At 45.3% G+C, this 14233-nt stretch overlaps 1 protein-coding gene across 3 annotated transcripts in view; it reads right to left on the bottom strand.

Moving 5' to 3' along the window:
- DAAM2 (dishevelled associated activator of morphogenesis 2) overlaps positions 1-14233 on the bottom strand; it is a 257533-nt gene that overhangs the window by 181524 nt on the left and 61776 nt on the right. The window lies entirely within an intron of this gene.

Here is a 14233-nt window from a genome sequence, read left to right as displayed (position 1 = left end):
CTATATTTGAAAATTTCAACCAGGAAATCTTTTTTTTTTTAAATGCATTTATCTTATTGATCAGTTCCGCCACCCACCCTTGCTACTGCCACCTTACAAATGCAGGCTCACACATCTACTCTACAACCTTAGTATGACTGTTTGGTTCAAGACAGTCTCAAAAGTTAGATGTTTAGAGACATATTTTCCAAACAGCTTGACACTCACAGTCAGGGCCAAGTTTTCACAAAAAGTCCAGCTCCCATCAAGGAACCAAAGCAAGGAACAGATTTTCAGAAGAGCTGAGCATGGTGGGTAGAAATGTTAATACACACACACCCCCTTGCAAAAAAGTTCCAAAGTATATTTTTGTTCTGAAACAGGAAGCTTTGCGTGTTTCTAGGGATAAGTTAATTCCCCCCCTTTCTACTGCTTTTTTTCAAACTGCAGCAGAAAGCTTCAGAGACACAAAAAGAAAAAGAAAGTGAGAAAAACTCCACTTCTGGGCATCATTCATTTTACTGCATTCGGGGGGTGGGGGTGGGGGGAAACACAAGCCTAAAAAATTTGAAGTTTTTAGATTTTATGCAGGGCCACCCAGAGGATTCAGGGGGCCTGAGGTCTTCGGCGGTGGGGCCACCCCCCCCTCACCGAATTGTTTCCAAAGACCCAGGACTTCGGTGGTGGGTCCCGGGGCAGAAGGACCCCCCGCTGCAGGTCTTTGGGGCACTTCGGCGGCAGGTCCTGGAGCGGAAGGACCCCCCTGCCACCGAATTGCCACCAAAGACCCAGAGCAGAAGAAGCTCCGGGGGCCTGGGCCCTGCAAGAGTTTTCCGGAGCCCCCGGAGCAAGTGAAGGACCCCGCTCCAGGGGCCCCGAAAAACTCTCCTGTGGGCCCCTGTGGGGCCCAGGGCAAATTGCCCCACTTGCCCCGGGCCCCTGTGGGGCCCAGGGCAAATTGCCCCACTTGCCCCCCCGGGCTGCCCTGATTTTATGAAACAGCAGAAAACTTTGGAAAACTGGAAACTTTCTGCAAATGTTCCCAGTTTTGGAAGGAGGCCATTTTTGATTGAAAAATTAAAATGAAAAATTTCAGCCAGCTCTAGTGAGGAGTATGAGCCCTTTTGAAAAACTGGCCAGCAGCATCACAATGCAGATGCCTCATTTGCAGGTGCCGAGCATTTGGAAAAAAATCTGGTCCTACATGAATAACTAGTCTCTCTTATCTACACCAGCAGTTTCTCACCTTTGCAGTCCCACCATTGGTGATGGCAATGGTGGAAATACTAGTACAGGGCTCTGGAGTTTCACCATGTTGCCTAACCACCTCCTAGCTGGTGGAGCAGCACCAATAGCAGGGAAACAGTGGGTGATATGAAGAGAAACACCAGTGTAGACAAGAGAAGTGACCCTCTTCCATGGGCGTTAAGCGCTCTTCTACCTAAGCAATCAGCCAAAGCATTCTCTGCTAATTCACACTAGAGGGGATGCTGGTATGAAAAGACACAGATATACACCTTCACTGTTAAAAACATAGGCCTTATTTCCAGTCTGAATTTGTCAAGCTTCAGCTTCCAGCCACTGACACTGGATCTTGTTATACCTGTGTGTAGATTGAAGAGCCCTCTACCATCAAATGTCAGTTCTCCACGTAGGTACTTACAGACTGATAAGTCACCCCTTAACCTTCTCTTTGTTAAAGCCAAATAAATTGAGCTCGAGTCTTGCCAAGCAGTATAGAGAATTGGACAGTGGAAATGTTAACTCTAACCCTCACCTTCACTGACCTATGCTGCAAACTGCTACAGTTTGTGTTATAACACTTTGCACTTGGATAGCACCTTCTATCCAAAGATCTGAACCATGCTCAAAGTAGCAATGAACTATGATTCACAACAAACCTGTGAGGTACAAAATTATTATCCCCTATTTAACAGGCACAGAGCCTAGGTGCCTTACTCAAGGCCATATACCATGTCAGTGGCAGAGTCCAAGATAGTATCCGTATGTTCTGACTTGCAATCTTGTGCCGTAACCTCAAGTACCCTATGGAGCAGAAAACCCATCTAAAGAACACCCCCGGAGTTAGATGTAAGCAAAACCCACATGAAAACCTAAATGTAAGTGAAGCTCCAGCCTTCCCATGTATCACTTTCCTCTTGAAGATTTTTAGGGCTTGGGAGAAATTCCAAATAAATGATATTCCTATGCTTTGATCCTGCAGTTGCATCTGCTAGCATAAGCCCCTGTTCCTCTGTAACTTCAGTGGTACTGCATGCAGGTGCAGGGGTCTGCAATAGTGGATTCAATCACAGGATCAAAGCCTTCAATATTTATCTTACCCAACTTTTAAATTTTAAGTGTGAACCAAGTAGCTTCATTTAATTGTCATTTAAGCCTGCCCAATAAGTTTCCATTCCAATTTGGTACCTTAAACAATATTTTGTTTTCAAAATTATTTAAAAGTCACTTCTCCTCTCTTAGCTGCCAAGAGAGGAGGAATCTGGGACTTTGTCTTTCTTGCATTGATGAAATCACTTAACACCTGAAGCAATATATAAAGAATGCAACTCAGCCCTCAGGGCTTGGCAGATAAGAAACTGGTCCAGTTTCACCTTTAATAAATAATTCTAAGTAATTAATTTCCAATTTCAGATATAGATGGAAACCCAACCCATGCAGCACTGCAGAGAGGCACAATCCAGTGCATGTTGACCATGCACTAACACAGGAAGTCAGAAACAACTAGTATTGGATTATTCATTTAAAATCAGCAACACACAGAGTCAGGTCATCCCTTTCTGTGCACATAACCCACAGAAGGGAGGAAGTTACTATTAAACAGGCAAGGTTAAGGGCACAGAAAATTTAACCCACTCTCTGTATGCGGCATACAGTCCCTTCCATAACTAAGGTCCAAAGCAGTACTTAGAAGACATTGTGTGGTGACATGAGGGAGCAGCCAGTCAGTCTGGGAGCTAGACACCCAGGAGAACTAGCATTCTTAATAAAGGATCCCCTTTATATTCATTACAACACAGTCCTCTCTTCTCTACCACAAGAGACACTACAGAGGAGGGATTAGCAGCTGGCACTCAGAAGAACCAAAAGTTTTCTAACCATGCAGAGTCCATGTGGAGTCCTGTCTCCAATAACGTGAATCTCATGTTCTGTACTGAGTGCCAGCTCCTTCGTATTCCTGCAGTCTCCTTTTCCCAGCTCAGAGCCATCCTACCGCTGATGCTCCACACTGCCTCTACTCTCCCACTGAGTTAGTGGAAACTGTTGACTGGAAGTTAACAAGTAAGAGCATGATGTTGTTATCTGGAGCTCTCTCCTAAGAGCAGGGTGGATTTTCTAGTGCAGCAGGTCGTCTAGACCAGTTGATCCTTGGCTGTACTACCTCCAACCAGCCACATGTCCCGGCCTATCGGGACTGGCCTGGGCACTTGCTGCACACCACTTTCATGCACATCAACAACATTGCTCCCCTCTGCAGCACCTATAGGGAAGCACAGGCCCTATAATGAAAAGAGATGCTATTTATTCTGTATAAATTCATGAAGTTATATTTATTCTTATAAATGCTCTCTCCACTTACCTCCCATAAGCTGAATTTAGAGCTTTCCAACACTCAATTTCCACAAAGCAGGATTTCTGCTCATATGCAGGATTTCTCTCTGTTTATGGAGGTGCACCTGGGCCAGATGCAATTGTCCTAGACCATTGCTCTGCTTGCTGCACACACTCAGATATCCTGCATACACACAGACATCTCCATCCACACTCCAGCACACCACAGGATTTTCATAGAATATCACGGTTGGAAGGGACCTCAGGAGGTCATCTAGTCCAACCCCCTGCTCAAAGCAGGACCAATCCCCAACTAAATCATAGCAGCCAGGGCTTCATCAAGCCGGACCTTAAAAACCTAAGGAAGGAGATTCCACCACCTCCCTAGGAAACCCATTCCACTTCTTCACCACCCTCCTAGTGAAAAAGTTTTTCCCAATATCCAACCTAAACCTCCCACACTGTAACTTGAGACCATTACTCCTTGTTCTGTCATCAGGTACCACTGATAACAGTCTAGATCCATCCTCTTTGGAACCCCCTTTCAGGTAGTTGAAAGCAGCTATCAAATCCCCCCTCATTCTTCTCTTCTGCAGACTAAACAGTAGTGTGGGGCCCCAAACTGGATACAATATTCCAGATGAGGCCTCACCAATGTCGAATAGAGAGGAATGATCAGATTCCTCGATCTGCTGGCAATGCCCCTACTTATACAGCCCAAAATGCCATTAGCCTTCTTGGCAACAAGGGCATACTGACAACTCATATCCAGCTTCTCATCTACTGTAAACCCTAGGTCCTTTTCTGCAGAACTGCTGCCTAGCCATTCGGTTCCTAGTCTGTAGATTGCATGGGATTCTTCCATCCTAAGTGCAGGACTCTGCACTTGTCCTTGTTGAACCTTATCAGATTTCTTTTGGCCCAATCCTCTAATTTGTCTAGGTCCCTCTGTATCCTATCTCTACCCTCCTCCCAGTTTAGTGTCATCTGCAAACTTGTTGAGGGTTTTGTGCCAGTCCTCCCTTCAAGTTCACTTCCTTGTGTCTTACCAATGGCCCAAGAGTCAGGATTCCCAGTCATTTCCTGTCCCTTGGATTAGCATCCAAAGATGTCCTGTTTACATTTCAGGACTGTGGTGGAAATAAACATGTCATCAGGACATTCCATCAGCGGGATTCAAATACAGCCATGCTGGGCTTGATGCAGGATGCTGAACAAAATACAGTCTTCATTTTTATTTTATCTTTCTTCCTCAGCACCTTCCCCTTCCTTGTGTTTCAGCATTACCTCACAAGGACACCAGGAGGTGCCTGCTGGTTAGTCAGTCCATGTGAGAGAATTAACACAGTGGAAGGATCTCTACAGTTGAACCTTGCTAATTTCACCCATGACTGCAGGACCTATTGCAAAGTTACCAAATAGAGAGCGTTAGCAAGTAAGCAACAAAGATGATGAGGGAGCAAGGATACTGCAGAGCAAAATTGACAGTTTCTTTTGGAAATTATAATCTCAAAGCAATTTATACAGATGGTTTCAGTACCAGTCTCCCCATTTTACAGATGAGGAAATGGAGGCATGGACAAGCAGAGCAATTTTTCCAGTTGGTCCACACTACTTGACAGCTAAATTCTGCTCTCAGCCACACTGGAGGTAAGGTATAGCTGAGATTAAAAAGGAGTTATTCATGACTATACTTCATAATGCACTAGCCAATATACTGTAGGATATTTTGTTAAAACAACAATGTCTGAGTAATAGAGAGACCCCCACTACAGCATCTGCTACTAAATCTCTGCCAAGAGAGCTAAGTAGGTTATAAAATTTGCAGGCTAGTAAAGGGCCTATTAGCAATGTTCTACCATGTTATTATGATTGAAAAAACTCAGTACTTTGTGCTATACATTTACCCAATGCTTTACACACAGCAATTAGTTTCTTCATTCTAGTTAGGCAAATATAAATATTATGAAGGATCCTCTCGAGACACAAGCTGGAAGACTACCAAGAACAAACTAAACACTCCCAACGTGACATATTCCAGAACACACTGGGGGTCTCAGAATCATGGAAGCTGGAAATAGAAAAGGTCCACCAGCTAATGTAGTCCATCTCCCTGTGGCCAACACAGCATTGTTCCTTACAATGTGCTGTCTAGTGTTTGGTCCAGTCTAGATGTAAGTGATCTCATCATAGAAGTAGGGCCAGTTCCTTTGGGAGGACAACGGAGATTTTGCAGGTTAGAGTGAACATTTTAGTCCATGATGGTGTTGAATAAAACAGGAAATCAGAATGTCCTACTGTAGTTTTCATCTCAGGTGGAGGTGACTTTAAATATAGGAACATGCGCAGCGTGACACATCGGGAGATCAGCAGGCACAGAGGGGACTGCATGACCCCTTGCATTTGGAATGGAATATTGAGACATTCATCTCTAGATTACAGCCCAGGTTGGTGTTGATTTCAAGTCATTGCTACGTCACTACAGCAGGGGTTCTCAAACTTCATTGCACTATGACCCCCTTCTGAAAACAAAAATTACTACATGACCCCAGGATGGGGGACTGAAGCCTGAGCATCCCCCCCATCCCTGCCACCTTGGGGGGGGGAGGAGGGGACAAAGCCAAAGGGCTTCAGCCCCAGACAGTGGGGCTTGGGCTTCAGCCCCTGACCCCAGCAAGTCTAAGCCAGCCCCGGCAACCCAATTAAAACAGGGTTGTGACCCACTTTAGGGTCCTGACCCATAGTTTGAGAACCGCTTCACTACAGTCATTCAGTTTTGAGATGACAAAGGCATGGATATCTAAGGTGCCCATCAGTTTGGTATCTAGTTCACTGAAACACACACCACCTGGGATTAACCTTGAAGACCACCTGAACCTTTAGCTAGGGTGGAATGCTACTCACCACTTCCAAGAGGGGCAGACAAAGAGGAACACACGTGGTCTGTGCGCCACACTTTACACAGGCTGCCTATCTACAAAGCCTAGCTCTTTTCTTAAGTGGCCCAGATCCCTCTTACCTCCGAGACTGCCTCTGTCTTACCATGCTGCCTAGAGACTCAGAACACTGGCTTTCTTCCCCCAAACAGTAAAGAGAGCTCAGCAGAGCCCATGTAGGGTGCTCTCTTGCCTATGGAAACACATGCAGGCTTAAGCCTGGCCCCATTTAGACAATACTAGATTCAACTTTTTGTCCAAGGCTTTCCACTAACTGCAGGCTCTGGAATCCCTGGCATTTTGCCCATGGGCTGGATTTTCTCCATCTCTTCCTTTAAATTTAGCAAGCACAGGGCTAGAGTGGGGAGGAGAGGTTGGTGTCTTTGCTCCCTCTGTTTGGGAAGAGGTTATTTATTCTTGATCTAAACCATGTGCGCTCCTGCAGTATCTAGACAGGGGCTGTATAAATGCATGTAGTGACATGACAGCTGTTGGAGATCAATGAAAAATGAGTTTGCTGGGTTTCAGTCCTGATCCTAGCGGACAAGCAGCCACATCACATCATACCTCACAGCTGGCACTAATCAACATCGCAGTCAGCAGTTGCACCGGAATGGCCAGAGATTGAACTGCCCTCTCATCCCTTCAGGATGAGCCTGAGGCACATTAGCAGGATAGGGTGTGGGGAAGCTGACTCAGCCACTGCCCATGCTGTACCTGTTTCTCTAAAGAAACTTTCAAAAATACCATATTAACCAGGGGTAGGGGGGGAGCCATAATGGGCCTATGTTAAAAATAAAGAGCAAGTTCACTTCTGTGAGAGCAGCAGCAACAGAGCAGATGCCATTTCTAGTAATTCAAAGTGTCACTGAATAGCATCATTTTTATAAATACACTGAAAGCCGGACATGAAATAACTGGTTAACAGCTCCCTAATCACAAGGGCTTCCTCTGCTATACATTTTTCCTATTTATCCAATGGCTTCTGTTTTATATCTAGTTTGCTAATGGAAAGGGGGGGGGGGGGGAAATTGGCCTAAACTGATCCAACAGATGCACAGAACTGGGGCCTCAAACACAGGCTTCCTTTCTGCAGACACCAAAGAAAAGACATTTCAGCAGAATTCTTTCTTTGGAGAAAACTACCACAGAAACACATTCCCCTCTGTTTGGAGCCACTCAAAATAATTGCAGCGCAGATGCCAGGAGAGTATTTTGTGCTGCCTGCGTTCACAATTCCCAGTAAGGTGGTATCAAAACAGCAGATTAGGGACTTGATTTTTTTCCCTGTTAGTAGTATTATTATATGGAAGGAAAAACAAAACTAGCCTTGAAACATTTGTCCTTCGCGGATCACAAAGTGTTTTACACACACCACTGAAAGGTAGATTATCTTTTGAGACAACCTATCTTCTGGACTATCTGGGGCAGTTGGATTTTTAGAAGTATTCAGGTGCATTGTTTGTATTCATTATTACTATTCACTATGATAGTATGTACAAGTAGGGCTAGCTGCATTGCAAATCACCGGAGACTGGTCCTTTACATACTCAGTTATTGTGATTGCACATATTGTACGTGCAAATTCTGCATGCATATTTTGCAAACAGTGATACTACAAATCTTGGCTATGTCCACAGTGTAGAGATTTTAGGATGTAAGCCCTCCCCAAAAGACCTGACTGCCTCTATGGCTGAGCACATGGCAAATGCTCAGTAAAACAACAATCAGCATTGTTCGATCCATTTAAAGAAATTGCTGTGCGACACTTAAGTGACTCGTCCAAGTTCAAACAGCAAGTCAGCAGCACAACCGAGAAGAGAACAGAATTCTCCTGACTCCTAATAGTAGAACCACTAGGGAACAGCCCAGCCTCCAGACAGACACTTTCCCAAAGAGAAAAGGGGCTCAGAGATTAGTTAATCCCTTACCTCAGATTCACTCAGCAGGGCAGGGTGGCCAGCCTGGTGGCTCCACACTGTGCTGTCACCTGGATGATCTGAGGTCAGGTTTTGAGCTTCCCAGTTGGGGGTGGGAGGTGAGAGAGAGCAAGAACTGGAACTGTGATCCAACAGACACACTGAGCACTGCTGACAAGTTGTCAGGGGAGACATGTCCACACTCTCCTTGGCCACAAAAAAGATCACCATGATGCAGGGCCTCAGAAGATATGTTGGGGCTGGCTAAAGAGGAGAGTGAGGCCAATTTCAGTAGAAGTCCCAACAATTAGAGCTGAAATGAATTACATACCCGAGCAGTTCCACCTCAGAATGATCACCACTGATCACAAGGCCTCTGTTTCTCTCTCACACACACTTTTCAGAAGGGGTCCCAGCACTAACATACCTCCCACCAGATACGTTAGCAAATTTAGCCAACTCAAGGGACAGCAGCAGCATTCAGGCCTGAGACTTGCTGGCAGGAAACTGAGAACTCAAGTTAACATACCCAGACTGAGCTTTGCAGAGGATACCCCCTCCCCAAAACTCCCAAGCCTTCAAGGGCCTGTGAATAAGTCACACTGTTCATTGAAATAACAGTGGTACATTGTATATTGAGTAGCATAGTAACTCAAAAGAGCCGTTCCTCCCTCCTCCCCCGGCACCTTCCTTCATCTGCACCATGCGAGCTGAAGAGGAAGGGAGCAGCGAGGAACAAACAGCATGTATCATTGTGCTAGAATCACACATTCTGGCTTTGTGCTGTTGGCAGCCTGAGAAGCGAGATTACAGTACAACGGCGCACGCCCTGGAGTTCATTATTGCAGTTATAAAATCGGGACCTGTGCGTCACACAGAAAAGCAGGCAATGGGCTGGCAAGACCCCTTTCTAAATAGATTCCCGAGTCAGCTACTTTGAGGAGCATGTCAGACGCTAGCAAGTGATGCTGAGTCCTACCTGGGCAATGCTGCCACTGCATCACATGCCAGGTTTTGACCCACTTTTGTGTGTTGTAAATTTCATCTAAATGGAGTTAGTGCTGGCCATATTGACAACCCTGGAGACTGAAATCCTCCATTTACCCACAGGAAAAGGTCCCTTGTGGCCAACAGGAGTGCAAGTTATGTCACCTTCCACACACACACACACACAGCGCCCCCCCAGGGGCCTTAGCCTTTTTGCCATGGCACAACCCCAAACCATCCAATGCTCAGCCTCTGCTGAGATTAAGTATGACAGGTGTTTTTGTGATGCTGCCATTTGTCCAATGAGAACTGGATTGAGGCCCACCAAACTCATTTTACACAGACCACTGACCAGCCATCAAACCATAATGACTTTTGATCAGTGCCAAACTTGGGTATATTTGAACTAATTGCAAGCCAAGAACATGTCTGTTGCAAAAGACCCACCGCCTGGTGTTCTGGCCAAATAATGGCATGGCCACATTCTGCTGTACCAAAATTCCTCCTGCCATTTCAACTGGATACTCTATCTTCCTATCCCAAACAGCTGTGTAGTGTCTCTGTATGCTTTCAAACACCTCCTACTTTCTACCCTACAGGTAGCTGCAGATCAATGGTAGACCAAAAGATTTCTATTAAAATCTCCTTTGTGGAGTGCTTTTAGCATCATCAGGATGAAAGCCACTACAGGAATGTAAAACATACAAGAGCAGATAAAGCATGTGGAATTTCAGAAGCTAATCCTGCCCTTAGACTCTCTTAATTCAGAAAAGCAAGGGCTATAACAGAATTCTCCTGTTTTGTCAGAGCACATGGATTGCATCTCTACAACCCTCTTGGTTTATTCCTCACATGCAAGATTGCAGCATCTCTCACAGCTATCCAATAGGCCTCCATTGTTAACATTCTTTAACTCATTTCACCAATTGAGATTTTGCAGAGAAAAAAAAAAACCTCAGTCATCTGGTGGAAGAGCTGTAATGGTGTGATGACCCACAGGTAGGGATACAGGCATGTCTAGCACACCAGGTGTACATGCATTGCCTGAATGAATAGAACCTGGAACAAATCCTGTCCATTAACATCAGTGTACCTGAGACACCACAGCAGGGCCCATCTGCTTGTGAAAAATACTGTGGGATCTTGTGTAAATGAAAGTTGCATTTGACTCCATTGGGATTATATAGGTGTAAATCAGAGCAGCATTCAGCAGCAAGAGCAATTAAAAAAAAAGGATTGCTATCTATCCTATATAAAGCATCCCACAAACACTCAGCTAGTGATTCTAATAGGGTGGCATAGCTAAAAGCATAATGATGTCACATCAAAAGTGATATCTACAATAACTGATAAGATCCTAGATAACTGCTGCTGTTTCCAGCTTTTCTATCCACGCCTTAAATCCTCTATGTTTAAGTGCTGATGATCCAGATGCTGGAGTCTCAAAGTATGGGTTTGAGAAAAGTCCAACAGCCCATTTCTCCAGACCACCTAAAACTATGAGGAGAGCACAAAGCAGCCACTCAGTCATTGAGAGAATGGCCATAGCTTTGGCAACAGAAAACCTCACCACAGCCCCTTCCTCCATCATCACTGAGCACTGCCCCAGCCTAACCACCTCACTTCCGTCAGATAAAGTGAGGAGGGAACAGAGAGAATGCTCTGTCACTGGCAGAAGCAGTGCTTATGTTCACATACCATAGCCCTGTCCCACTGCACATTCCAGAGTGAGAATATTCCTGCTTAATTTGGTCCTGGCTTCTCCGCTAGAGAGCTGCAGGACCGATGTGGGGGTTGGGGACTGGTAATGGTATGTGTCTATCTGTGACCTTCAGGAAAAGAGATTAGCAGAAGATTCCCCCACTCCACCCCTCAAGCCTAGAAATCAACTGCGGTTCGGTTTGAATGAAAAATTTTGCTAAATAAAATGGAAAAGCAGACCGTTTTTCTACCACCTCTCCCCACTAGATGAGTGTGTTGGGATGGCTGTGTCCCAGGGACAATCCTCTTGGGCAGAGATTGAGGTAATCTCAAATCTCACTGAAAACTCACTTATGCAAAACTCACCAACACTAACTCAGCAGTAAAATGATGCCAACATCCTTTTCCAATGACATCCTCCCCCAAAAGAGAGAAACTCATTTAGTGCTATCCTCTACACCAAGTGCACTTGTGTCACTTTGCCATTTAAGGCTCCTTGGAGCAGAGACTGTTTCTTCCTGACTGGAGCTTAATAACAAAGTATAATAGTGAATCTGAGCAGGTGCATCTTCTATGGCTAGGCAACAAGCCTGGATAGCATATCAGATCTACTCCAACCCTAAATATACTCTTCTGCACTCACTGTGTTCTCAGTTACAGCAGTTGCTGAGTTATGAGGGATTAGCTTGCCTTGGAAATCATTATGTTCCCATTACCGTAGCAATGCTTTCCTACAACTCCCTGAATGCTAGATCACCTAAGATTGTGTTCCATTAACTCAGGATGGCACTAAGGTAACAGAATGGGCAAACTCACTCAATTAACCTGAGGTTAGACATGCATGAAATTCAGCAAACCAGCTTGGCAGTGCAGTTACATGTTGTGATAACATACAAGCTTGTCACATCAGGATCCCATGCGATCAGCATCCTGCACTCCAGTGATTTAACACTGGGGTACAGATGATAGGACACAACTAGTCTTACCAAAATGGCTTCTCTTTGTACTGCTGGGATAGGTTCTCAGACCACAAGCTCTTCATGTCCCGCCACTTACCTATGTGGCTGATTCTTTCCTGCGATCCTCACCCCAGAGGTGAGTTTCAGGGGCATGCTCTCTTCTAGGCTGGGGACTTAATCTAATCATCATCGCAATGCAACATGACATATGCTGATCCATATTGTGCAAAACATTTGGTCAAGAAACCTGAAACCAGACTGGTTGGTATTTCTGCCCAAAGAATCCAATTAACCCTAATAAAGAACTTCTTGCTTTGTGACTACAATGTAAACATACATTCCATTCTACAGGGCAATCTTTGATACCTCTCATACTATAAAAATCTACCTTTGTGTATTTTAAGACCAGGAGGGACTATTATGATCCTCTAGTTGGACCTCCTGCATAACAATAGCACCCAAGAATTTCTGCATAAAGGGTACAAATTGAGATTCGGCTATTCTGTTTCTTATAGGGGCGGGAGAATTTAGTGACCCCTGTATTGCACAAAAGTACTGATCTTTTGTCCTGACTTCTTCCTCAGCATTTAGAATCCAGAAGACATTTCCCAGCAAGCCAAAACAATTTTAAGGCAAGTCAGATTTTAGATCTGATCTGATCTTGGCTCCTTCCACAAAAAGATCTCAAAGTACTTTACAAATACTAATGAATTTAGCCTCATGCCATGATGTAAGAGAATCTTCCTCCTCTCTGAATTTCCCCATCTCTAAAACAGAGATAAGCCATGTGCCCACATAGAATGCTCTGGTGGTCAATATTCTGAGCTACGGCCCCTCGCTGTCAAAACTGAAAAGACACTTGACACCATTCACATGCAGCATCTCCAAATGAGTGATGTCATGCAGTCCCGGGGCGATGCTCCGGAACTGCTCCCCACAAAGCCAGTCAGGACTTTGGGGAACCTCCTCTCCCTCGGAGCAGACTGTCTTCAGGGCAAGCAGCTCACACGGCTTCACCTTCCTGGGTCTGACCTTGGAGCATTCAGCATCCTCTGCCCCTCCGTGCCCCACAGCGAGTCCACCCAGGTGGGATCCTGGGGAAGCCAGAGGGTCCTGCACGCACCCCCACTTCGCAGTCAGACGTGACTCTTAGCCAGCCAGTAAAACAGAGGTTTATTAGATGACAGGAACACAGTCTAAAACAGAGCTTGTAGGTACAGAGAACGGGACCCCTCAGCCAGGTCCATTCTGCCCTCACTTCCCATCCCCAGCCAGCTCCAAACTGACCACCCCCTCTCCAGTCCTTCTTTCTGGCCTTTGTCTCTTTCCCTGGCAAGGAGGTCACCTGATCTCTTTGTTCACCTTTAGCCATCCCCCTGCAGGGGGAAGGGCTCCAGCCATTTGTTGCCAGGAGACAGAGTGTCAGCCATTTATGCATGCTGAGGACTTAGGAAATGCATAGGGGAAACTGAGGCACCCACACAGCATTCAGAGGAAACATTAAGAACAGTCCACTTCATCACAAGTGAAAACATCAAATGATACAAATTCAAGTCAAATGAAGAGATACATTTTCTAACCACACAGGTCCAGCTCTCTCAGCCAGCCATTCAGCCAACACTCTAAGGTGGTATGGTCATCTCCGAATGCCTACCAACTTCCCTGTGAGACTCATCTTTGACTTTGACCCAATGAAAGCAAGATGAAAAGGACCCTCCAGAAGACCTAACATGATGGCTGGATGGCATCAACAGACATCTGTCCCTCACAGGCATCCTATTCTGTAACATGCCAGATCTGGCATCATGGAGGTGCATAATGCATTGAATGGCTTCTACCCTGTCCAAGGGACAGCACTAGAACTAACCAAAAAATCCAAAACCCCACATTCAAAGGATTAGATGTGTAGAGCCCAGGATAGAACACCAATGTGTTAGTAACAAGACTATCCTTCCTCCCTTTGGGACAGCAGGTCCCTTTAAACTACCTAGGGAACATGTAACTTTAAAACATCTTCATATAGTAAAGGGCAGAAGGGACCATTATGATCATCTAGTCTGACCTACTGCATAATACTGGCCAAAGGTTTTTACCAAGTGATAGAACACTGGGCCCTGATCTATTCACTTGTGACTGAAAGTGTGCCCCTGCCCCACCCTGGTGTGTTACATGTTCAAAG

This window comes from Mauremys mutica, chromosome 3 (assembly GCF_020497125.1).
Source record: "Mauremys mutica isolate MM-2020 ecotype Southern chromosome 3, ASM2049712v1, whole genome shotgun sequence".
NCBI lineage: Eukaryota > Metazoa > Chordata > Testudines > Geoemydidae > Mauremys > Mauremys mutica.
This window is presented reverse-complemented; position numbering and strand designations above follow the sequence as displayed.